Source organism: Sceloporus occidentalis, unplaced genomic scaffold (genome assembly GCF_023333645.1).
Source record: "Sceloporus occidentalis isolate IW3139 unplaced genomic scaffold, rSceOcc1.0.p SCAF_3, whole genome shotgun sequence".
In the NCBI taxonomy this organism is placed as follows: domain Eukaryota; kingdom Metazoa; phylum Chordata; class Lepidosauria; order Squamata; family Phrynosomatidae; genus Sceloporus; species Sceloporus occidentalis.
Genome location: NW_028316983.1, coordinates 45,086,844 through 45,104,832, shown reverse-complemented (window position 1 = coordinate 45,104,832; position 17,989 = coordinate 45,086,844). Strand labels below are relative to the sequence as shown.

At 46.2% G+C, this 17,989-nt stretch overlaps 1 protein-coding gene across 2 annotated transcripts in view; it reads right to left on the bottom strand.

Moving 5' to 3' along the window:
- NAV1 (neuron navigator 1) overlaps positions 1-6,129 on the bottom strand; it is a 391,844-nt gene extending 385,715 nt beyond the window's left edge. For both annotated transcript variants that reach the window (XM_089514299.1, XM_089514293.1), the window contains exon 1: positions 6,068-6,129. The gene's annotated coding sequence lies outside the window, so the exon portion shown is untranslated. The remainder of the gene's footprint in view (positions 1-6,067) is intronic.
- Between the last annotated feature and the right edge of the window lie 11,860 nt (positions 6,130-17,989).

The window sequence follows — 17,989 nt, the reverse complement described above, 5'->3', positions numbered from 1 at the left end:
CGACAAAAGATATCTGGTGTCCACCATTTCTTTCTTGGGGGCATGAAAGGCTCTGTCTGTCCCATAGGATTCAGTGACAAACTGTTGGAGGCAAAAGCAGATGCTTCCAAGTTGGCTGCTGAAATGGCATCTCCCTGCATCTCTTTGCTGGTCCCATCTGGCACCCAGAGCCCAAGCCCAGTCACACTGCAGGCCTCACCAAAAGGAAACACCTTTTTCCTGCCCTCTTGATCACAGCAGGGACAGATGTGGTTGAACAGGAAAAAGATGAGATCTATTTATATGCTTGTCTCCTGCCGCAAGCGCCCTGGTAGCTGAACAATACTCTGGGCTGCTTTTGCTACAGGCCATCCCCAGGATTTCCTGAATCACATCTACGGGAGTGATTCCCAAGGAAGAGTGTTTGTGTCAGCTGTACAGAGGCCAGGTAAACCAAGGTCCCATCCAGACACCTGGCTTTTTCTATGAGACACATTTCAAAAAGCAGGGCGCTGGAAAGGATGCCCTGAGGCAACCCTAGTACGTATCCAGGCCGGCACTTTGCACCGGTGTGGCTGCCACCACTATTGCTCTGCAACCAATTCTCAACCTAAAACTCTGTAGGACAGGATTTCCCAACCTTTCTGACTAACAGAGCCCTTATTTCTATGGTGGAGCCCCTAAGAGACCTACCCTGTCTTGCATGTTAATGCTCTTTAGGAGTATATAAGAATATATTCTTATTCTTTAATTTCATTCAATTTTTATTTCTTTCATTTTCCTGGAGCAGCTGTGAAGCACCTGGGAAGTACACACAGAGCCCTAACGGCTCCTTGGGGCACAAGTTGGGAACCACTGCTGTAGAAGATTAATCTTTCCATCACAACTGAGATTTTTCATTATATTGAGACCCACCTGGCAGTCCCACCCCATTGAAAGAATCCTTTTCTATCACTATTAGCCCATCATTCTCCATCTTCTTTACCATATCCACATCTTCCCCTACAGTCTCCTGATGGGCCCCAACCCCATCTTTGGGAGTCAGTGCCTCAAGCTTAAAATGATGAAGGCTGGAAAGGGTTTGTGTGCTGAGCTTATCTAATATGCAACAATATCTCTGAACTTCTTATTAAGCTTTCTCAGGGTTTTCCTCCTCCAGGAATCCATCTCTGATTCTTGCCAACTTAAAACACAAAACCTACTTCCAGGTTGCATACATAAGCAGGCCAAATGAGTTTGCTTACCTCTCCAGTCAGCCAGTGCTGGATAATCAATAGTAGATGCAATCATGATGAAGAAGCTTTTGTAACCCTGGCAGCTGCAAATGCTGTTTTTTCTTTCCTCTGAACTGAATCAGCATTTTTCTCCTCTCCTGCTACATTTACTCCCAACCCATTCTGGCCACCACACCTTACAGGGAGAAAAGGTTTCTGCAGCATCCATCACCCACCAGGCCTACCCTCAGTCTCCACAATCAGCAATCACTACAATTCCCAGAATCCCCAGTGACCACACTGGCTGGAAGATTCTCTGTACATATCATGTATTCCATTTTTAGTGAGTACGAAGAGGTCTGTCATGGGTGAATGCATATGAAATTTTCTCAAAGGTCACAGGTCCTACAGATGCTCCAGGGTAAGACAGCAGATTGAACTCAGCTTTTCCTGGCTTCAATATATTTCTATTTATATATGCCTTTAAAAACTCTAGGATCAGGAAAGCAAGAAAGGAGTTCTGCAATAATTAGAGAATCACAGGTTTTTACAGATGGAAGGTTATACTGGCAGATATATTTTGAAATCCATGTGCACATCATCATCATCACTGCTGACTGTTGGGGGTGGGTGAGGTCAAGTCAGACCAGGATTTTGTCTTGTACGGTGAATGTGCCAGTATCACAGAGGATTTATTTATTATTTATTTCATTTCATTTATATGCTGCCTTTCTCCCCGGAGGGATCCAAGGCAGCAAACAAGAAATATGGATATTTTTCTCCTATAAAGTACTATAAGAAAATAGAACCAATTAAAAAACACTATGGCAAAAAGGGGAAAGTTCAAAGTAATGCGGCCAAATATTTGGGAAATGGTCCCAATGCATTCCAAGCCTTCATTTTTTTCCCTACAGGAGGAAAAAAAATCATACAGTGACAGATCTGCTCAAATGACTGAGGAAGAATGAGGTTTTGAAACGTCAGCAAGGCGCAGTGATTTGAGTTTATGACTCTGGAGACCGGAGTTTGATTCCTGTTCAGCCATAAAACTCACTGGGTGACCTGGGACAAGTCACATGCTCTCAGCCTTAGGAGAAAACAGTGACAAGCCTCTTCTGAACAATATTTGCCAAGAAAACTCCACGATAGGGTTGCCTTTGGGTCAGAAGCAACTTGAAGACACACAGCATACACAGAGATGCTTTCATTCATAAAAATATTGGACCACACAATTTTGGACTTTCCCCTTTTGGCCTCTGCACAAGTTCATATGATCTGGCATCCTAGGGTGTGAATTCAGTGAAAGGGCATTGCATTTCCATCACAAGCTCAACTAACCCTACTACCACAGCCCTTTCAGAACCGGCACAATAGAGGTCCAAATACCCATTTCCTAAGATCCTTCTTTGCCCTGAGTGAGTGGCTCTAAGTGCCAAGCTTGGATTACCATCAGGATGAAAACTGTGGCAGGCAGCTTTGCTTAGAAACAATCTAGAGAAGGCAAGCCTGGTAGCGGTGATGGCAGAAGGAAGAGGGAACTCCCTTTAGGGATCTGTGCCAAGCTGTTGCCACCTTGAGCCTTCCTCTCAGTAAGGAAGGGCATTGTGCATTGCTTCTGATGCTCTTTTTGAGACCCTGGGGATTACAGTAAATAAACCTCCTGTCCCCTCTTTTAAAAGAGGTCACATCCCCTTGATTTATGTCTTTGTTTATTGTCTACCCTACCCTCCAAACTCAGGATGAATTACAGCAGTGCCACTAGCAAAGAACAGATGAATCACTGACCCCAGGAGATTCACAATCTAAGCAAAAATACAGCAAGGTTGGAGAAGCAAGAGAATACCTTTTTAATAACCATTCATTTGGCTCTTCTAATTTATGATACTTAGAAGATGAAGCTTCTGGTCTTCAGCATACAAGTGGGGATGTCAAGGTTTATGCCAACTTGGCAAAGATCCCGGTACTCCTCTGGGTGGTCCTTAGGCACCCACCACTTCCTTCCTCCCTCCCTGCTGTTTTACTTCTCTTTGTCTGTGCTTTTCCTATGTGCCGATTCCGGATTTCCGAAGCAGAGCCCGCCTCTTGTTCAGCAAGGCTGTACAACAGCCTGCTATCACAGGCATGGCATGCATCTGTTACATACCTAACAACCACCACCACAACAACAACAACAAAACACCCAAGATTGTGCTGAAGCAACTGAAGCCTGTAAACAAGCAGCAAAGCAGACCCAGCACAAAGAAACATATCAGGAAGGCAGATTTTCTGAAGGAAGAAGGAGCAGCATTCATTGTTAGCCTCTGCTTCCTAAGGCATTGAAATGCTGTTTGATGATTTGATGATTACATGCCTCCCTCCTTCTCCTTCTGGTGCCCACAACTCTTGGTTGACTTGGCCTATGTCCCAGCAGACTGTTACCAGAAATGACTTATCCCTTGCTCTGAGGAACATTACACAGAGATGGGGAATGGCCAAGCCAGACTTAACATTCATATTCTCTGCAAGAGCTGATGATGACAAAGGAAGGCTGTAAAGCTGTCTCTTCAGTCATTTCCCAAATTGTGAGAGCCAGCATAGGTGTAGTGGTCTGAGCATTGGACTAGGGAGTTTATCACACTGGGGCTAATTTTGGCATCAAAGAGAGATTAAAGTGCATTGAAAACATCCCGCAAGTAAAGCTAAAATGGTGAGTCATTGTGCGAATGATTATCACACGCAATTGTGCAAATAAAGTGGTGTCAGAAATGCATTGCCGCTGAAATCCCAAAAGTGTAAAAAGATGTGTGTTAATACTTCTTTGTGACCACTTTAATGGCGGGTTTTGCATGACATTGTGTGAAATTGTTTTGCCTAATTACACAATTTTCCCAGGAAGTTCATGGAATAAACTCTTGATCTCCTTCATGTGATAAACTCCTAGGACTCTGGAGACTAGGGTTCTAATCCAAGCCTGGCCATGTAAACCCACTGGGTGACCTTGGGCAAACCACACTCTCTCAGCCTCAGAGGATGGCAATGGCAAACCCCCCTCTGAAGAAACCTGCCAAGAAAACTCCATGATAGGTTTGCCTTAGGGTCTCCATAAGTTGGAAATGACTTGAAGGCACACAACAACAACAAATATTGAGAGTTGTGGGCAGTGTGGAGATGAAGCCAAAGAGGGGGCTCATGAATCATTGCTTGGAAATGTTCAAGGAGGTTGTAGATATGATGGAACAAACCCTTTCTTGTTCCAGATGCTAAAAGGATGGGGTTTGCAGATGTGGTGAGAGTTGTGGGGCTTCCAAGCTTCTCCAGCACCCATCTGGAGCAGAGAAAGCCAAAGGCTGTTTTCTGCAAGGCATGAGGATATGTGTGCAGGCAATCTCTCCTTCCTGGGTGAGCTTTGGGAGCAGATTTTGTGCATCTTCATTGCTTTTTTAAAAATATGCCCTTGTAAAGTGGTCCTGAAAGGATGAAGGGGTCACTTGTGCTTCCTCTGATACATTTGGTCCAAACTATTCTGAGTCATCTTTCCTGTAATGAAGGATGGAGGCATAACTGGGGAGTACATAGGGCTCAGCAATAGTAAGCCCCCCCCCCCACTGAAAGTATTATGGGGGGGGGGCGGGATGGGTGGGAAAGTCCTTCAAGGCAGAACTATGTCTCCCTCCCTCCGAGTCTTTTCCTCTGCTCAGTCCTCTTCCCTTTCCTCTCTGTTGCGGACGGCTCAAGCACAGAACAAACCGAAAGGAAACGGTGGGCTGGAAAGAGTTTCCATTTGCTCTCTCTCTTTCTTTTTCTTAGCGCTGGCAAAGAAGGCAAAGGCAAACCCCTCTGCGCCGATCTCGCCCAGGAAAGATCGGGTGGCCATGAGGCAGGAACCACTGGATGGCACACAACAACAACAACAACAACAACCAGAGAGCCCAAGTGGGGAAATGTTCTCTCTACGATCTCTCCCTTCCTCTTTTCTCTTAGACTGCATCCAGACTGCGGAAACAATCCGGTTTGGCATCACTTTCAGGGCCATGGCTCCATGCTGTGGAATTCTGGGAAATGCAGTTTGTTGGGGCACCAGGGCTCTAACCCTTGCTCCTCGCAGCCCAGCCCAGCCCAGGGCTGCTGCCCTTCGCCGGAGCCAGAGGCTCTTCTCCGACGGGAGCCAGGCGCAGAGCCTCCTCCTCCTCCTGCTGCTGCTGCTGCTGCTGCTTCTCCGCGGGGCAGCTGTTGACGGCGGGAGGCTGAGCTGTCTGGCCCGCCCTTGGCCTGGCTGCTGCCGGGCTCCTGGGCCAGCGCCCTCCGAGAGACTGGCCCAGATGGGGACACCCCCCCCCCCGCCTTCCCCAGGGAGCTCCAAGGGACCCTGGGCTGAAGGAGAGGAAGGGGAAGAACAGGAGAGGAGGAGGACGAAGACAAAGAAGAAAGGAAGAGAAAGAGGGAAAAAGGAAGAGAAAGAGGGAAAAGAGGAAGGAGAAGAAGCAGAAGAGAAAAGGGGGAAGAGGAAGGGGAAGAAAGGGAGCCCCGTCTCCCCTCCCATCCCCAGCCCAGCTCTCTCTCTCTCTCGGACCAGAGGGAGCAGGCGTGTCCTCCTTTTCCAGGACCTGCCCTCCTTTCCAGCCTTCTGTCCGGGAGGGATTCCCAAACGTCCTCCATTTTGAGCAACAGTCAGGAACAGGAATTTACAGCGTTTTGTGCTGTTTGTTTGTTTTTTAATCTTTTCTTGGGGCACGTCCTCCCTTCCCCCCGGGACCCCCTGGGGTTTCTCGGGCCCTTGTCCTCCTCGGGCAGGCGGGACACCTGCTGCTCCCCCGGCCGGAGCCCCTTCTCCACCGGGGTCCGAGTGCCTCCCTGCCTGCCTGGCTGCCCGCCTGGCGGCTCCGAGAGAGACTTACCCTGCTGCTGGTGCTGCTGGTGCTGCTAGGCGGGCGGCCCCTCTGCCTTGGCCATGTCGCCTTTGGCGGGGAGAGAGGTCCAGTCCGACCGGCCTTCGGCTCCCTTGGCTGCTCCTCCTCCTCCTCCTCCTCCTCCTCCTTCCAGCTGCTCTGCTGTCAGCGCTGCGCCTCGTCCTTCCTCCCTTCACAAAGAGAGAGCAGCAGCAGCAGCAGCAGCAGCATCCTCTCCTCTTGAACAAAGTGCCTTTCCCCAGAGGGAGGGGGAGGGAGGGAGGGAGGGGCTGTCACGTGGTCCCTCCGCCCCCCCAAGGCAGCCCCCCCTCTGCCCCCGGGAAAGAGGGCCCCCTCTGACACGCGAACCCACTCCCACGCCCAGCCTGGACACGCGCCCTCCCCCTCCAGCTCTGCCAGGGATCCCCCTCGGCTGCCTCCCTCCGCACCGCCCAGGTCTCCCGGTCCACACCCCTCTCTCTCACTCCCACGGCTCCCCGCCACCGAAGCCATGGCAGAGGGCTGTGGCACCAGAGCAAAACTTACAGGGATATAGATATAGATATGTACACACACACACACACACACACACACACACGTATATGTGTGTGTGTATGTATATATATATATATTGCATACACATATATACACATATGTATACTGCATATATTTATATGTGTGTATATATGTACATATATATGTATATATGTGTGTGGTGTGTGTATTTCTATCTATCTATGTACACATGTATATATATCTCTGTGTGTGTTTGTGTGTGTGTGTTGTGTATACATTTCTGGAATTCTGTCCTTTCCATTTTCCCAAACAATTGCTATTTCCCCCCTAAAAGAATCGTGGCAGTTCATGCCACCCGTGTAGAGTCAGTCAAAAATGAACTGTTTTTACGTTCCTTCAGGGTGACTCTGGCTGCCTCTCCACTGCAGAAATAATCCAGTTTGATACCACGTTGGCATGACTCAATGCCATGGTATTATGGGAACTGTAGTTTTGTGAGGCGTTTAGTCATCTCTGTCAGAGAGCTCTGGTGCCACAACGAACTACAGTTCCCAGAATTCCATAGCACTGAGTCATGGAAGTTAAAGTGATATCAACCCAGATTATTTCTGCGGTGCAGATGCAGCCTTGGACTCCTCTGCCTTAAGTGGCACTCTCTTCCAAGGAAGGGAAATCCATTGCCAGCTCAAATTGCCAAGAAGATAGGATTTCTCCAGAAGGATTCACCTTCGGGATTTGCCAGGATGCGTAACTAAAGGTCTTGTGGGTTGTCCTAATTGCACTTAATGCATGACTGAAAGGAACAAAACAGAATCCAAGAGCCAGTTCTGTTCCTGGGTGGGTTGGAAACAAAGCCACCCATCAAGTGATCATGGCAACATCAGGAGAAGTCTGACCCTCTTTTTGCCTTGCATTCTCTCCAGCTGTGTGGAGAAAGAGCCCTGCCTAGCATGCAGGGTATGAAGTAATAAAGATGGGGGAAAGAGAATAAATAATACCTGGCAGATTATCAAGAACTGATGGTCAGATCCAAGGATAGCCATGCTGGCCATATAGCAAAGTACAAATGCAGGCTTGTGACTAACATCCTGACAGTTTTTCCGCTCCTGTATGACTTTAACATCTCTGCCTGATGAAGGAGCCAGAGGAGCATGAACAGACTGCAACATGTACTTTGCGCATTTTGGTGGGCCAATAAAGGTATCACTGTTTTGTGGATTTTATTGCACTAAGTGCCAATGATGTATCTCTAACATTGTCAAATAGAAACCAATGTCATAGTTTGAATGTTGAACTAGAACTCCAGCAGACCAAGGTTTGAATCCCTGCTCAGTCATAGAAACCCACTGGGTAACAACTTCAGTCAAATCACACTCTCTCAGCCTCTGGGGAAGACAATGATAAATCTCCTCTGAAAAAATCTTGCCAAGAAACCTTATGATAGGTTTTCTAACCATCAGACCTAACTTGAAGGCACATAACAACAACACAACACTGCCCATAGACTACCAGCTGCTTGATGCATGCCCAAAGGGAGGACACATTTGTTGGCAGCACCTGTGTGCTTTTGAACTACAAATGACCCAATCAATTCAATAAACAAAGGCAGATTGCAATAGTCATGGCCCATCCCTGCTGAGTCACAGAGAGGATGGGAAGAAGAGCAGGATAAAAGCAGTCTGAAAACAATACAGAACATTGCTGAGGTGGTTGGGCAGTCCTTGGCACAATCAGACAGGGACACCAGCAGAGGGATTAAAAGGTGAGCTCTGATGGATCAGGCCAATGGACATCTAAGTCCAGCCTTGCTGTCAGGATGTCCCCAGAAAAACTACATGAGGGTTGTAAGTAGCCTTCTCCTGTTGCCCAGAGAGACCCCTCTTTTGGAAAACACTCCAGGATCCCAACCACCTTGATCTGACCTTGAGGCTAAAGTCACAATTCCAATACACTTTGAGTTATTTGGTTCCTTTGGTTATATGGATATTTAATTAGATTTATAGGTGATGGTGACTTGTCTCCAAAACAACTTGTACATTGTACAGTCCAATCTTATGGATGTCAAAAACAGTCCCAAAAAGTAACTTTCTCAAGAAGTAAGTAAAATGGTTTCAAATGTTCTCAAAGAAACCTGCATTTGTTGTTGTTATTATTATTATTTATGTTATTTATACCCTGCCCTTCAGCCCTAATGGCTCTCAGAGCGGCTTACAATTATTATTTTTAATAAGACGGTTCCCTGCCCTCAGGCTTACAATCTAAAAGACACGACACAAAAGGAGAAGGGGATGGTGGTGGGGAAGGGGATGAAGTCCAGTGGTTCTTCTCTCCCTCTGATGCCTGGACCAAGGCAGATGGACTAGAGGGAGGGCTCTTCTTCCTCAGGCTAGCCCTGGTGGAGCTAGACCAGCCTATTCTCTCCCTCACAGACCGAAGGATGACAGTTATGGAGGGAGGAGCCTCTTTCTTCAGCCTGGCCCTGGTAGAGCTGGGCCAGCCTATTCACTCCCTCCTAGGCCAAAGGATGACAGTTATCGAGGGAGGAGCCTCTATCTTCAGGCTAGCCCTGGTGGAGCTGGGCCAGCCTATTCACTCCCTCCCAGGCCGAAGGATGACAGTTATGGAGGGAGGAGCCTCTATCTTCAGGCTAGCCCCTGATGGAGCTGGGCCAGCCTATTCACTAAATTTAAATTCACTAAAATTCACTAAATTTAAATTTAAATTAGAAGTCAGTTCTATTAATCTACTACATTCTGTGAGAATGGCCCCACTAGGATTCTGGAGACCAGGGTTCAAATCACAGTTCTGCCATGTAAACCCACTGGGGCCCTATACAGACCGGCCCGAAAAGCCAGCCTGTGGGCAGAGTCGGGGCACAGCATACTGATGATGCATGCCCTGACTCCGCCCCCGAGTGCCATGATGCCATGCACCGCTCTAGATGGCACATGGCATCATAGCACGCCTCTAGCGCTGCATCCAGATGATGCAGCACTGAAGGGGCACCACACTGCCATGGCTATGGTGCCCTTTGGAGGATGCAAAAAGGAGCCGCTTTTGTGGCTCCTTTTTGCGCCCTCCAAAGGCCGGATTGGGGTCACTGCGTGAGGTTGCCGTGGCCAGAAATCCAGCCCAATCCAGCCCCTTAGGAGCATCTGTATAACACCTGGGTTACATTGGACAAGTCATACGCTGAGCCTCAGAGGATGGCAATAGAAAACACCTGTCTGAAGAAGCTTACCAAGAAAACCCCATGATAGGTTCACCATAGGGTTGCCCTAAGACAGAAATGACTTGAAGGCACACAACAATAACAAAGCATGCAAAGGAATGCAGTCTTAATACTTCAGGAACACTCTATCTTTACTGAATTATGGTGGAGACCTTTTACAACAGGAATGGAAAACTAACTCCCATGTGCCCTAGCTCACATGGGCAGTGATCAGAGATGAAGGGAGTTATAATCCAACAGCCACAGATTCCCTAGCCCTGTTTTAAACCAACAGTGATCATCTGTATGCATTCTATCCTATTCTGCTATGCAACACTCAATTTGTTCTAATACACAATAGAGTGTAGCCAATGGCATTTAAAGCCTAGTCACACAATCTTGTCTGTTCTGGTCTCATCCAGAATGATGTCCATCCTATACAGTATTCTGAATTTTAACTAATTTAAAACTGTTTGTCACAGGGACAGCATATAGAAGGGTCAGTGAGGATTCTGTGGTATTTGTAGAAGCACAGTTAAATTGCAGCACTAAGCTTACTAGGGAAATAGGCTATACTGAAATCAGTAGAACTGACTTCCTGTTTGGAACAGGATTAAATCTGTAATTTATACTGGCATTCATCACATTTGTATTTTTCAAAGAAGTAGATGCATTAGTCTTTTGCAGCATAAAAAGGAAGAAGGAAGAGGTGGAAGGAAAGAAAAAGAAATGTGGCAGCACCTAAGACTAACTGGTTATTATTTTAGCATGAACTTTTTTGGATATAAACCTATTTCTTCACATGCAACATATTAGAGTGATACATGCTTGAGTATAAAGAATATTTACATAGTTATGGCAGCTAGATGGAAAGGAATAGAATCCAAAAAGATGCAAAAAATGACCTGTGATGTCCTGCCAGGACTGATTGAAATTTCCCCCTGTATTTTCCTTTGTGTTGGTTCAGGCCATAGATTATTTTAGTGTAGAAAAGTTCTTTGTATTAGTTTATGGGAGGAGCTGTAGGTTTCCCCTGCATCATTTCTAGGTTTGGTTTGCCCTTTCCCAGCAGGCTGTGCTGTAGCTAGAGGTTTTTAGTTGGAGCAGTTTCTCTGAGAGCTAGCAGAGAGCTGTCTTTTGGTGGCAAGCAGGCCCAGACAGCCGGAAAGGGCATTTCTTACACCACTTAGCCAAATCAGTTACCATTAGCATAGAAAATAGAAGAATTTAGGAGCTGAAAGACCCTGCACCAGCTCCATTGAGTAAGGAGAACAAACTACATCGGACCCAGAAAGATGTCGTCTGGAAGAAAGCTGAACTGTAAAGTATCTTTTGTTTAGAGCTGGGGAGGAGAAGACCTTTTATTTTTGTCCTTTAAATTAAATTTCCCCCCTTTTGAACTTTACATCTAGTTTCAGATCTTTTTTGGGTATCACGGTTTGTTCTCACCAGGGTACTGGCGTTGCACACCCAAACCTGCCACCACCTTTAGTTGGGTGTGTCTTCATAGTGTAAGAAATCCTGGCGGCCATTGCCGCTTCCGGCCTGTCAAAGAGAGTCCAAGTGCAAGGCCCTGCATTGAAGCAAGATCCCAAGATTTGCATAGAAGGAGAAGAAGACTCTGTGGTTATAAAAGGGGAAAAGGTTGGCGGCCATTTTGGAGCCATTTCTTCTTGCAGAGTCCAGAGCACAAGGTTGGCGGCCATTTTGGAGCCATTTCTTCTTGCAGAGTCCAGAGCACATGGTGGGCGGCCATTTTGGAGCCATTTCTTCCTGCAGAGTTTTGAGCACATGGTCGGAGGCCATTTTAGTTCTACTTCTTCTTGCAGAGTTCTGAGCACATTATCAGCAGCCATTTTAGAGAGAACTTTTTCCATTCAAGTATATGGATAGAGTTTTATGAAGAGATTAATGTGTGTTTTATGTTTGTTCACGTTGCAAGCCTGAAGAAAGGAGCTAGAAGACTCTTTAACCGACTCCAGGTCTGGCTGTGTTGAAGTAGCATAAGAGTGGTGACAGTAGGAAAGCGGAGCAGTAGCAGGCTGTAAGTAAAATCAGCACTACACCGTTTGTCCTCTTCATCCTTGCTGAGTTGTTGCGTTGGCAACTAGGACCAGCCAGAATGGATAGGCTTTCTGAAGAACTAGCACATGGACACATACATGACACTCGTTCTCTTAGGGACAGACACCCGACTGAAAAGGCCTTAGAACTGCTGTTAAAAGAGGAAAGACACTTAAGCGTGAAAGAACTGAAAGCTTGGAAGAGTTTGCAACATGCCATGTCCTTGCTGTCAGCAGTCTGCGACTCAGAAGACATGCAAAGAAGAGAGCTTGCCCAGCAATCCAGTTTCCTAAAGTGGAAAGAAGTGGTGAATAAAAGGATCCAAACACTTCAAACCATGAACAATCCCGATGCAGAATCCAGACTAAAACAGTTCCTGGAAGAAGTCGCGGACAAAGAAAAAGAATATAGTGCAGTTTTGGACACAGTCAAGTTCCGGCTGCAGAGCTTAGAACTTAATAATGAGAGTGAAAGGTCCCCTGCCGGCAGTGCTAAGTCCAGCAGAGGAATATACCCAGGGAAGCCTCAAAGTACTAAGAGCTCAAAAACCTGTCACACCAGCAGGTCTTCTTCCCACAGGCATAGTTCCCGCTCCAGTAAAAGTGGTAGTGGCAGTTCTTCCTCCCATGCTAGCTGGAGTTCGTCTATGGTAGCCCAACAATTCAAAGTAGAAAGGATGAAATTAAAGGCTGAAATATTGCATGCCGAAGCAGAGGCAGCAATGGCCAGTAAAGAACTGACCCTTTTTCATCAAGAGGTTGATTTAGAAGAGCAAGAAGCTGCCCTCAAAGCAGAACAGGAAAGGCAAAAACTTGCTATTCAAAATGAAAAGAAACTTCTTCTCAAGGCTAAGGAGGCTTCAAAACTGTCCATAAAGGCCAGGATTTTAGCCAAGAGCTTCCAGGATGATCTCAGTGAAGAAAATGTGAGGTTGCTTCCTACACAGGAGCCTAGAGACAGGATATCTACCTTGTTCCTTGTGGATGAGAGCTCCCCACAAGACCCTGTGGTCAAGTCACCTCCTAACTTAGATGCTAGCAAGACACAATTGCTTGCCGTTCCATGGCCTCAGCCTACAGAAAATTCTGTCTACAAAGAAAAGATCATCCATCGTGACTGTCTACCTATAAATATGGCACTCAATGAACCCTTTGGAGACCAGAAGCCCATGGCGGGGAGCCAAATTCCCAGCCATGCTAGTGTGGCCTTTCAGCAAGCCCCGGCTGCTGAAGCCCCCAAGACTTACAGGCCTAGAGAATCTACGGACTTGCCTGCCAGTCAAGCTGATTTGCCAACTAAAGGGAGTCCACACTTCTTCCAGCCTGCAGAGATGATTCCCACCTTCATGGAGTCTTGTTCACCATTCATGCTTAAAACTCCCAGGAAGGACCTTAGAGACAAGGGAGTCCAGAAATTCTCAGACCTTCCTGAAGACTTCATCTTATGGAAGGTAATTTTTCAGAGAGCCATTAGAGATTTGAAACTGCAAGCAGATGAGGAGCTCACCTTACTCATGGCATGGTTGGGCCCCAACTCATCCCTTCAGGTCCAGAGAATCTACGCGGCCTACGTGTCAGATCCAGTTAAGGCGTTGCAGACAGCGTGGAATAGATTAGAAGAGCGATATGGTGCATCAACAGAAATAGAAGCATCGTTACTAAATCGGCTTTATAAGTTCCCAATCCTCAAGTCAAAGGACTACCGTCAACTTTGGGACTTAAGTGATCTTTTAGTTGAACTTCAGTCTGCGAAATGTAATCCAGAGTTACCTGGTCTAGCCTGTTTAGATCAATACATCACACAGCGACAGGTGCTCCAAAAACTACCCTTTCAGCTCCAGGAGAGGTGGGGAAGAGAGGTGTTTTCTTATAAGGAACTCAACATGCAATGCTACCCACCCTTCAGTTACCTTGTGAACTTTGTGACAAGAGCTGCAAAGGAAAGGAATGACCCGCAGACTGGGTTCCCAACCCTTTACCAAAACATGCGCTCAGAGAAGACTGTAAAGGAAGACAAAATTCCTATCAAGGAAATGGGGAAGGCCACAGTTGTAGTTAAATCCACTGAGGTCACTCAGTTTAAGTCGAATAAAACACAAGAGACTAAAGAAATTCCATGTCCCATTCATAATAAACCACATAGCCTTGCAGATTGTAAAGAGTTCTCAAAAAGGCCTTATAACGAAAGGCTGGAGATAGCAGCTAAAGCAAAAGTCTGCTTTCGATGCTGTGGTTCAAAGGTTCACTTTGCTAGAAACTGCAAAATAGAAGTAAAATGTGCTGAATGCGGTAGCCCGCGTCATTGCTCAGCAATGCACCATTTCAAATCACCTTCAGTGTCACCTAAACTTAAGAAGAAATCAGAGGGTCCTAAAAGTGAGGCTTCAGAAAAGGCAGCTAAACCTACTTCAGAAGCAGAGTCAGTTGTGGCATGTACAAAGCTATGCCAGGACTCAACGCAGATTAGGATATGCCATCCGATTTGTCTAGCTGAAGTTTTCCCAGAAGACAAACCTCACTTTAGAAAAAGACTTTATATTGCCCTAGACTCACAGAGTGACGCATCCTTGGCCACACCAGAGTTCTTCAGTACCTTTGCGGTCAAAGCCAAGATTCTTGAATATACCATATCTACCTGCACTGGACAGCAACAAATGCAGGGTAGAGTGGCAACGGAGTTCATGATTTCGCCTTGCAATGGCAAAAGGTACATTAAACTGCCTCCTTTAATAGAGTGCCCTTCTATCCCTAGGAACAAGAACCAAATAGCAACCAAGGCTGTAGCTGAAAGCCATGCACACCTAAAAGCTATAGCAAAAGAAATTCCTGCATTGGACAAAGATGCTGAAATTTCCCTACTGATAGGCTCAGATTGCCCAGAGCTGTTCCAGGTCTTGAAACAAGTAAGTGGACCTCCAGGTGCACCAATAGCACAAAAACTGCCACTTGGATGGACAGTTATTGGACCTGTGTGCGTCCATAGCAAGAGCCCGCCAGCAGCGTTAAATCTTACAGGAAATAGCCAATTTCCAAATTCACGACCCACACAACTACAAAGTTGCTTAAGCCACATTAAGGTGTGTTGCCTTGGTATTATCCCAGACTACGGCTCCATTTTTGAAACTTCAGCAAGAGATGAAGACATAGCCTTTTCCTGTGAGGAAAGAAAGTTCCTGGACATAATGAATCTAGAGACAGTCCAAGATAGTGAAGGGAGCTGGATGGCACCTCTTCCTTTTAGAGAAGACCGACCAATTTTGCCTAACAACCGTCAACCTGCTGAAAATAGGCTTTTTGCTTTGAGAAATAGAATGCTCAAAGATCCCACTTTGAAAGAACAAATTGTACAATTCATTGAAGATCTGTTTACAAACAACTATGCTAAAAGAGTTCCTTTGTGTAGTGAACCCCAAGAGCAATGGTTCCTGCCATACCGTAAAGTAACTCACCCACAAAAACCAGAAAGGGCAAAAATAGTTTTCGACTCAAGTGCCAGGGAAGTTTGCTTCTCCCCCATCAGTGCAGAGACATGTCCACTTATACAGTCCTTCCTCTGTCCGACCAGAACATTCCTTCTGGATGGACGTGTACAGCTAAAGACAGGCCTACAGACCCAGGAATATCACATATTCCTCTTCACTGATACCATCGTGGTTGCCAAACCCAAGTCACAGTTGCATTTCAAACTGAAGAGACAGGCATGCCTTTCCGAAATGTGGACAACATCTTGCATGGAAGAGGTCTGTGAGGACAGTGCTAGCCTGGAAAAATCTTTTGTTTTAGGATGGCCCACCACTAACTGCGTTGCTAGTTTCAGTTCCGTGGAACAGAAAGAGAAGTGGCTGACTTCCTTTCAAAGTCGAATAAAGGAAGAAAAAGCAAAAGACTACCCCAAGAGCATTCCCTTGAAGATTATTACAAAGGATGTTGGAAATTGTGCATATTCAGAAACTTTAACCGTAACCAATATGGACACAGCAAATGATGTGAACCTCGTGGTCCTGCAGCAGCTTGAAATTAATGGCTGTGGAAAAGACTATCAGCTATGTGTGAACTCTGGGAAAGAAGATGTTCCGTATCCCCTTGTTGGACACGAATATCCATTTGGAATCAAAATGAGCCACATTCGTGACACTTTGCCTCAGATGCAGGGATCAAAGGGCTGTGTCTGCCTTCTGGACCTTCAGGGGGCCTTTCTGATGGAACAGCTGCCCCGTGAGCTTCAGTGCCAGTTCATTCTCAAGTCAAGTCACCTGGCTACTGGCCATGAGCTGAATGAGTTGAGCCAAAGGCCATTGAAAAGGAAAAGATCCATTATAAACTGGGCCTTTTGGCGGGGAGCAGGTGCTCCAGTGGACAATGCACCACCATCTTCTGCATCTCCTGTATCAGGGAAGCTGTTTGGTCTTTCCCTTCCAGACATCTGTGAGGTTGAAAATCTGCCCCCAGCCCAAGACTTAGCATGGAAGGCCTGGGTGTCTCAGATCAAAGACATTGAACACCTTACTGTGCCCAGACAGTATGTTCCTATAGAGCCTAGATCAAACATCAAGATGCATCTATTTGGCAATTTTCTGAGACAACCACCGTAGGAACTATAAGTGAAGGCAAAGTGGTCAAGTATCAAAGACCTTTGACTGATTTAGTTTCCTTGTTCAGTGTTAGGTAGAACTTTTGATCTAATGTATAAATGGATAGGATAGGTCATAAGGTTGCAAAATTTCGTTGAAATTTTGAGCGGGGAGTGTGATGTCCTGCCAGGACTGATTGAAATTTCCCCCTGTATTTTCCTTTGTGTTGGTTCAGGCCATAGATTATTTTAGTGTAGAAAAGTTCTTTGTATTAGTTTATGGGAGGAGCTGTAGGTTTCCCCTGCATCATTTCTAGGTTTGGTTTGCCCTTTCCCAGCAGGCTGTGCTGTAGCTAGAGGTTTTTAGTTGGAGCAGTTTCTCTGAGAGCTAGCAGAGAGCTGTCTTTTGGTGGCAAGCAGGCCCAGACAGCCGGAAAGGGCATTTCTTACACCACTTAGCCAAATCAGTTACCATTAGCATAGAAAATAGAAGAATTTAGGAGCTGAAAGACCCTGCACCAGCTCCATTGAGTAAGGAGAACAAACTACATCGGACCCAGAAAGATGTCGTCTGGAAGAAAGCTGAACTGTAAAGTATCTTTTGTTTAGAGCTGGGGAGGAGAAGACCTTTTATTTTTGTCCTTTAAATTAAATTTCCCCCCTTTTGAACTTTACATCTAGTTTCAGATCTTTTTTGGGTATCACGGTTTGTTCTCACCAGGGTACTGGCGTTGCACACCCAAACCTGCCACCACCTTTAGTTGGGTGTGTCTTCATATGACCCTTGCCCTAAATTTTCAAAGGACTGTGTAATGTGAAACAAGTCTTTCAGATCTTTACAGTGGTCAGTTAGTGCTGATGTGTAAAAGCAATAAAACTGCTTGCCAAAAGTCAGTTCCTTGGGTAAGAAGATTATATGTGCAGTAGTGAGAACTCTGCAGCTATGCAGATATGGCAACGCTCTCTCAGAGTCCTTTCTAACAACTAATGGTGTGAAACAAGGTTGTGTTCTCGCTCCAACCCTATTTACAGTCTTCTTCAGCATGATGCTCCAAAGGGCTACAGCAGATCTCGAAGAAGAAGACGCCATTTACATATGCTACCGTACTGATGGTAGCCTGTTTAACTTAAGCCATCTGAGGGCTTGCACTAAGACTCTAAACTATCTAGTCTGTGAGCTGCTTTTTGCTGATGAAGCTGCCCTCGTTGCCCATACAGAAGCAGCTCTGCAGTGCCTAACATCTTGCTTTGCTACAGCTGCAGACCTCTCTGGGCTGGAAGTCAGTCTGAAGAAAACGGAAGTTCTCTACCAGCCTGCACCTCAGGAAGAACACTACCATGCCCACATCACTGTGGGCACATCTGTGCTTAAGTCCGTCCAGCAGTTCACCTACCTGGGAAGCATCATCTCCTCAGACGCCAAGATTGATAAAGAGATCGATCACAGACTGGCAAAGGCATATAGTGCATTCAGAAGGCTTCATAAAAGAGTCTGGAGTGACAAACACTTGAGGCGAAGCACAAAAATCAGTGTGTATAGAGCCATTGTACTGTCTATTCTCCTTTATGGG